This window comes from Peromyscus californicus, unplaced genomic scaffold (genome assembly GCF_007827085.1).
Source record: "Peromyscus californicus insignis strain IS unplaced genomic scaffold, ASM782708v3 Scaffold_7__1_contigs__length_154581171, whole genome shotgun sequence".
Classification (NCBI taxonomy): Eukaryota; Metazoa; Chordata; class Mammalia; order Rodentia; family Cricetidae; genus Peromyscus; species Peromyscus californicus.
In genome coordinates, this window is record NW_026294595.1 from 56,012,718 (window position 1) to 56,021,583 (window position 8,866).

The following is an 8,866-nucleotide window of genomic DNA, read 5'->3' on the forward strand; positions in this document are numbered from 1 at the left end:
TGACAATATGAATTGTCACAAGCACATGAGTTAAGAATAAATAATTGACAAAGGTATGAAATGTATGTATGGCACTCATATAGAAAATGTATTTGAAAACTGAAAGGAGAAACAAGTAAATAAACAAAGAAAATAATTCCAGCTGCTCCCCTTTGAAAACACCCCACTCAGTGGCAAAAACGTAAAAACCGAAAGCAGTGATTATATGCAATTTTGTCTGTATTTCTATTTTCATATAAGAAGAGAGAGAGGAGAGAGAGAGAGAGAGAGAGAGAGAGAGAGAGAGAGAGAGAGAGAGAGAGAGAGAGAGAGAGAGAGAGAGAGAGAGAGAGAGAGAGAGAGAGAGAGAGAGAGAGAGAGAGAGAGAGAGAGGGAGGTCACTGCCTGGGAGAAAACACACACAAACTGTCTGTTGAGTTTTAAAAACCCTAACATTCAGACTTGTTAAGGCCTTTTCAGATCTTTGCTTCCAGACCTCCCCCATCATGGGGCACATGCATGTTACAGGGAAGAACCTGTCCCAGTTGGCTCTGCCCTACCGCCATAGGCTCCCCACATAGCTGAAGCTGACGTCTGATGACATGAAGGGACAGATTTACAAACTGGCCAAGAAAGGCCTAATTACCCTCCCAAATAGGTGTGATCCTGAGGGACTCACATGGTGTGGCGCCAGTTCATTTTGTGACTGGTAATAAAATCCCGAGAATCCTTAAGTCCAGAGGCCTCGCCCCAATCTCCCTGAGGATCTGTACCATCTGATTAAGAAAGCTGTCACTGTCCCAAAGCATCTGGAGAGATGAGAGAGAGGAAAGGAAGAGGATGCAGAATTCCACCTGATTCTGATAGAGCGCAAAATTCACTGGCTGGCTCATTACTATAAGATCAAGCAGGCCCTCCCACCCAATCGGAAACATGAGTCATCCACAGCCTCTGCTCTAGTGGCATAAATTCTCTTGTGTACACAAGCAATAAAATCACTTTGAATGAAAAAACAAAAGGCCTTTTCTAACTAAACTATCTTCTAATGGAAAAAAGATTTGATCATAGACTTCAATAAACCAGAGTGGCAAAAGACAGGCAAATGTTCCCAATGTTATTAGCCATGAGGGAAATTCAAATTAAACTCGTGAGATACCAGTACATAGTAATTAGAATAACAAAATCCAAGGTGATCATAAATACAAGTGGTGTTCGGAGCAAACTCTCCTGCATAGCTAGTGGAAGAGACTAGCCGTTCCTTTAAAGATAAAGCACACTACTGCCAATTAGTAGCCAGTCACGGCATGCTGAGGGAAAGGGGTTGAGGGGTAAGCTATAGTTTGAACTGTTTCCTATAAATTTCCATTGAAACTTAATTCCTGAGGCAGCTATCAGGAGTGTGGCTTTCAAGAGGTGGCTAGTATCTTTGCAAAGTAGCTCATGGTTGAGAAGTTTGCTCTTTTTCCCTTCCTTCATTCCTTCCATGTAAAGACAGAGTGTTTGTCCCCTCTTAATGATGGAGCTGCAAGATGCTGTACTGGAAGGGGAGTCTGAGCCCCTTATCAGATACCGAACCTGCTAGTCTCTTGATCATGGATTTTCCAGCCTTCAGAGATCTGCAGAATAAATGTATCTTCTATAAAAATGACGTTGTCCAACATATTACGTCATAGCACAAATAAGCTAAAACAGCATATTTGCATAAAGACACACACACACACACACATATGCATTCACAGTAGCTTCCTTTGTGATTGTCAAAATAGGAAAACAGTTTAAATGCTTTTTACAAAGTGAATGAGACCCAGATCACTCTCAGCACAGACACGGGACCAGCTAAACAGAAGGGCTGAACTACTGATACACACAACAGGAAGGGTGGATCTCAAAATAAATGGACTGAAAGAAGTCAGACAGGGCCGGGCGGTGGTGGCGCACGCCTTTAATCCCAGCACTCGGGAGGCAGAGCCAGGCGGATCTCTGTGAGTTCGAGGCCAGCCTGGTCTCCAAAGTGAGTTCCAGGAAAGGCGCAAAGCTACACAGAGAAACCCTGTCTCGAAAAACCAAAAAAAAAAAAAAAAAAAAAAAAAAAAAAAAAAAAAAAAAAAAGAAGTCAGACAGAAAAGAGTATTATTATGCCAACCTATTTATATAGAGATCTGGGCTAAGGGTGCTAATTGATAGAGATTTCAGATTAGTTATCTAGGGAGAGGGAGAAGCAGGAGAGATAAAGATGCAGGAAGAGGAATGAGGTTTCTGGGGCGATGGATATAATCATTGTTATAGGTAGAATGAACGTTTCACGGTTGTATACATAACAACTAATCAAATTTTACAGTTTGATCATGTGACATTTATTATTTAATAATTCCTCAATAAATAGATAAAGCCATTTTTTAAAAAAACACTAGTAGATGCAAAGTCATTCTTTCAGGGTGACTGGTCTCCTTCATTCTCATACTAATGCACAGAGAGAAAGAGAGAGAGAGAGAGAGACAGACAGACAGACAGACAGAGAGATGAAATTTAAAGCACACAGAAAAAGTATTAAAAAGTAGTCATCTAAGTGATGGAATTTCCATGAGCTCCTTAGGCTGGTCTTCAAGACTGTCAATGGCATGAACTTGGCTTATCTTCCACTGCCTCCTGGAAGACAGGTGCCTCCCAGCAAGCTCTTTCCTGACTCTGTGCCTTCCAGTGGAGCCCCCTTCACCTCAAGTCCTCAGCATCCTCTCTCCCTTGTCAAGGGTCTGCCACTTCTCTAACGCCCTACCTTGGGTCCCTGCTTCCTAGCATGCTTCTCTTCTTTGTAAGCCAAGTGTTCTCATCTCTTGTACTAGTTACCTTTCCGCTGATACTGAGCTTCCAGAGTGTGTGTGTGAGTGTGTGTGTGTGTGTGTGTGTGTGTGTGTGTGTGTGTGTGTGTAACTCATGTCTATTTTTTAGCTCTCACCAAATTGGCTAGCACACAGTGTGTGCAATAAGTGTTACTAAACCAATTTTTAATTTTTAACAACTGTTTTTATGCATGGCTTCTTCAGGATCATAGTTCTCTACATAGAAATAACAGTTTCTGGGATTTACTTGCAGGGCTTAAAATACTGCATTGCAAATGGTATGGAAATGATGTGGGGTAAAAATAGCTGCCCGTTCAATGTGACTGCAATGAACAGACCCAGGGGTGGTTGCACAACCTTACCACTGTGTCAGGTACTGACTTTCCATAATTGTTTTAATTAAGAGATAGTCATAGAGACTATTTATCCTAGGCAATTTTAGCAGAAATTTTCTTGTATGGTATGAAGGACCTCTCAGAAAATCGCTAACGAGCAGGGATTGTATGTATTATGTAAAAGTGAGCAGACCGGCATGTCTATCTGCATCATCCTTGAACATCTGCCATCGTGCATGTATCTTTGCCCATTTATTTTGCTCCTCTCTGTACAGCAGACCAGTCAGTACCTGGGTGTGTAATTGAAGCAGTATGCTGAGCTCTGGGTGCTTTGCTTTTCATACAGCATAGGGCTAATTCAGAGTCAGCTTTGAAAGATTTACTTTTAATTAGGTAGTGCAACTACCAGTCACTCATAATATAACAACACTTCAATTTAAGGTTCTATGTTATTGCCAGTAAGATAGTTAGGACAATACTTCAGTGTCCGAAAAGTTAATTGTCTTACTTCTTTATTAGTTCAGTTCTCTGTTGACTTAAGTTGGTATAAACATTCTAACAGTGTGGATCCCATTATTCAGGAATATTACAATATTCTATTTCTAGAAGAGTTCTTGGGGTTGCATAGAAAGCCCTAGAAGTGTGAGCATTTGAATGTTTACTAAAAATATATCCCCATCTCCAGAAGTGAAAGCCTCAGCAAACACAAAATATCCTTAGTAGCCAGGATAATTGGCTTTACTTTAGTATGCATTAAATGGCTTCGTTACTTTCAGTGGTCTGTCTGAGTTAATGCTCGTTCTTCTGAAACTGACAGCAACTAAAGCCAACATAACATTAACTTCCTCTGCCTTATTGACTTCAGCAGAGTTAAGAGTTTTTCAGAACAATGCCGCCACAAAGAAATTTACCTTATTAGACTTGAATTCTTCTCCAATCAAACATCTTTATTCATCCCTGCAAGAGATACTTGTACCAAGTGGCTTCAAGTCACTGCTGCAACAATGACAGAAATGCCCATATATCCAAGAACTTAGCTTTCATTGGTGAGATATATTAACAGAAAATTAAAATACAATATGGTATATGTGATTCATTAAACCATTCAAAAAGAAAAAAAAAAAACACTAAATATCCCAGTAAAAATGAGAAATAAGAGATAAGGAGACGCCGGGCGGTGGTGGCGCACGCCTTTAATCCCAGCACTCGGGAGGCAGAGCCAGGCGGATCTCTGTGAGTTCGAGGCCAGCCTGGACTACCAAGTGAGTTCCAGGAAAGGTGCAAAGCTACACAGAGAAACCCTGTCTCAAAAAACCAAAAAAAAAAAAAAAAAAAAAAAAAAAAGAAAGATAAGGAGACATACATTTACAGAATTTTTTATTTAAAAGAATGATTTAAAATTGTAGTTATTGGTAATTTTCGGCAGTGGAGTGAGATGATAGAGGGATTTGATAAACATATTGACAGTTTCTTCAGGATCTTAGCACAGGTTTTGGACTTTGGGGTTCTTGTTATTTATTTACTCATTTATGTTTCACAGACACATAATTTACTACTGTTCTAAGCACCTTTTAATCTATTTAATTTCCAAGAACGATCCTAATCTTATGTATTCTGTCTGTGCAAATAAGAGAGCAAGGTCACAGCGCTATCAAGAGATAACCTTAGGACTCTAACCCAGGCCATCTGGTTTAAGAGTTACATTTCTAAACATTGGTCTAGGCAACCTCTCCCACATGACTGGTAGGTCCGGTTAGGAAAAATGTAAAGAAACAGTGTCTCTGGCAAGAAAGGCATCAATCTAAAGTGTGTAGAGGATGTCTTTCGGCAGGTAAGCTGCAAGGACGTAAGGGCTAAGTTTAAGAAAGAAGGCTGAGCTGACAGGAACACAGAAGTTATCAATTTACTGACACTAGTAAGAGATTAATGATCCCCCTTCGTGGTTCCCAAACACTAATCCACAGATCAACTGGGGTCCGTGTTGAAACTTACAGCAGGCCCTTGAAAAATGAAATAATACAGATTTTCACGTGTTTGTGTCCATTTTTCTTTTCTCCTTTACATAATGACAGTGAACAGTGCACACAAAGAACCCAGCTAAGACCTCATGAATCACTCTGTGGATCTAACACTTGTAATCTACTGAAGGAATAACTCTTTGCATGAGAGTTCCAGCCTTACACACACAGTTACAAGCCAAGAACTGGCGAGTGCTGTTGCTCGCTCTTGAATAGAAGAGTTCACTAGATGTAGAGTGTGGCTGGCACACCAAAGAATGGCTTAAGGTGCAAATCTGATGTCTTTCTTACCTAACAGGCAAGCTTGCTGACTGACATTTACATTTCTAGTAAAAGCTTGAAACTAACTAATTGACAAAGCATAGAAAATTAGAAAACAAACACTATTATTTGTCTAGAAAAAAAAAATTTGTTGTAGCCAAAGCGGAGTGTATTATATGACCTAGACATTACAGCCATATAATGTAAATAATGCATGTTTTATAACCAAAATTTAAATACCCATATTGCTTGGATGGCAATTGAGATAGAGGGATACTTGTGTTGAAGTGCAAAATTTTTATTTTCCAAAACAAGAAGTCAAGAGATAATGCCTGAAATTGGAAGAAAAATACTGCCACATTTTATTGTTTTGTTCATTGAAATAAATATCAAACAGACCAATAATAATTGGGAGTGCTGGTTTTCTGTAATAAGAAAGGAAATGTTGGAGAAACTGCCGCTCATAATATAATCTGTGATAAAATTGAACTGTACTCAACTGTGTGTACAGGTGATTTTTATTTGAAAGCCAAATGAAGTAAAACTTGTGGGGAGGGAATGAAATGAAAACCATAAATAGTGTTTGCATTGCAAAGCCCAAATGTGGGCTCCTAGAAGATGCCCTCAAAAGATCCCACCAGAGACAGAAAGTTGCAATAACCAGAAACAAATAGTTTCAAGAGAAAAGACAAAACCAAAACAAAGGTTCTTCTTTAAGGACTGGATTATTAGCATAATAAAAATGATAAATACACTCTAGCATTGCTCAATATAGTAAAAATTTAAATTATCAAAGATAAAGAAAAGTTTCTAGAAGTTTCCAAAGAGAAAGAGCAGATGTTCAAAGATGCATGATAATCAGACTGACATCTGACTTCAAAATAATGTCCTGGACATAAAAGACAATGAAGAAATACATTCACAGTACATAAATTAAAAGGGTTCTGATTTTAGGATACCATGTCTTCTTGGGCTAACATCTACATGTAAGGGCGAAACTAAGACACCTTTTCAATTCAATAAAAGAATAAAGTAACAATATCTAGCTAGATTTCAGGTAGATACAACATGTCATTATAAAGCCAGAATAATAGGTAATAGATGCATAAATAAAACTGTTTCTTTTCATAAAATGAGAAAAAAAATTGCGGTTTGGGGATTTGGTTCAGCACTTCACCTACTAAACACACTGAAAGGCTTAAATGAGATGATTAAAAAATACAATCTTTAAATCAAGGCTTAGAACTTGGTCTAACACTTGAGAGGCTGAGATAGGAGGATTGCTCTGAGTTCAGGGTCAGCCTGATTTACAGTATGTGTACATATATGTGCACAAGCGTGTGTAGGGATGTTTTCCATTAATAGAATAGAATGCATGAAAGTATATTCCTTAGTTCAAATAGGGGATCCCAGACAAAGGTAAAATAAATTACAATTTTAAAAAAGCCCATTTTTTTTCACACCTAAAACTGCTGAAAGAATTATATATGGTGGGGGTTGGAAGGAAACAACTCAGGAAAATAAAATACTAAGAAAAAAGAGATCTAAAGTTGATTATGGGGCATGTAAAAAAAAAAAAAAAAAAAAAGAGAAGCCAGATGTTAAATAATTATGTGGTGAAAGACGAAAATAAAGGAAATCAACATAATGAGTACCACATTAAATTCTAAAAACCTAAAACAATTAGACTTTGGCAAGGATCTGCAGAAGAGAAACTGCCATGGTTCACGGCGTCCTGCACAGCTGTGTCATCTTCTCTTCTGGAGCACAAGGTGGCAACTCTTGACAACATTAAGGAAATGGACACTTGACATCTAAGAACACTTTATCAGAATTTCATCTCCAAATAAATTTCAGGGGACACACAAAACTACCAGACACACGAGCTGAGAGTTTACATTCAGATGCCTTCTAGGTACCCCACAGTAGGGAACTGGACAGAATAAAGGTGGAGGATGCAGACGACAAAACATCAGTCATCCCTAGAAGAATCAGGGTAGAACGTTGCCAATATCCCTAATATAGGAAGCCATATTCCCTATTTTACTGCAGTAGGGTTAGAGGTTTAGGTTCCTGAGGACAGAGATGTGTCTTAAAAACCATGTAGAAATGGTAAAAATTATGAGGGAATCTATGGTAACTTTTACATAACTTTAAAATAGATAGAAAGCTATTATCATGTGGTTTACATAGTAAACCATTGTGCACACAGGAGAGAGCAAATGGAAGACAGCAGTGTAAAAAAAAAATAAACTAACCAAAGACTTTTGAAGGCACTGATGATGACACTGTGTCATGAACTCCAACAGCTGACCCCCACATCTAGCTAGGAAGGGAGGGAGGAGAAGGGGGGAGAGAGGAGGCTAGGGTGGAGGAAAGAGAAGAGAGGGAAGGTGAAGTACAAACTTAAGAGAGCAGACCTGTGGACACCTATCATTCTCTACCAGTCTGTTGTTTCCAAGGTACGACCTAACTCACGTCTACATTAATCTTCCCTCTCTCAAAGCTACAGAGTTCCCCAAATGCCCAAATATCTGCCTCAATAGCATCATTTTAGACCCTCATTTGTTGGGTCAAATTCGAAGTCAAGGGCCTTAACTAGAGACTGAAGACATCCCCTAGGGCTCAGTGTTACTGTGTTTAAGAAACATGGGAAGCAGCTGGACGGTGGTGCACGCCTTTAATCTCAGCTCTCGGGAGGCAGAGCCAGGTGGATCTCTGTGAGTGTGAGGCCAGCCTGGTCTACAGAGCAAGATCCAGGACAGGCACCAAACCTGGAAAAACCCTGTCTTGAAAAACCAAAAACAACGACAACAACAAAAAACATGGAAAGCTTGAAGCAAATATATTAATAAGGCCCCCAAAACAACTGGCTTATTGGCTAATTTCGTTGGTAGGATACCTGATCTTTCAATGAATTACCATGGCTTGATTGTGCTACTAAATTTCCAAAGTTCACTTGATTTTGTTTCAAAGTTTAATTTTTCTTGCCTTATGAATTATGAACAGCTTCTGAATTAGGGCAGCATGCTGCCTCCCTTCTTGGGGTAGTAAATTATTTTCTATGATCACTGTTGCAGGGTTATGATTTGATAGTAGACATTTTAGATTCCAAAAATAAGTGAAATGACTTTATGAAAGGATTTCTAGTTTCAAGCAAGAACAAGTGAGTGAAAGACATATGTAGGAGGGAGAAGAAATTGAGACAGAATTTCAGAGCAGTGGAGTTTTCTGAACAGGACCATAAGCCATCAGAGGCTGTAAAGTCAACATTTACAGAGGTGTCAAGTGCAACAGGAAAACAGGACAAGCTAAGCATTAAGAAATGATAACATAAATAGAACAGAGAAATGAAAAATTAATAGAACATTTGCTCAGGTAAATGCCATGCTCATTTCATTCAACAGTATTTATTGATTGCCCTCGCCTCTGACTG

General features: G+C 38.9%; 1 pseudogene; it reads left to right on the plus strand.

The window, feature by feature from the left end:
• Positions 1-485: 485 nt before the first annotated feature.
• Positions 486-947, plus strand: LOC128101857 (40S ribosomal protein S13-like; annotated as a pseudogene).
• Positions 948-8,866: the final 7,919 nt, after the last annotated feature.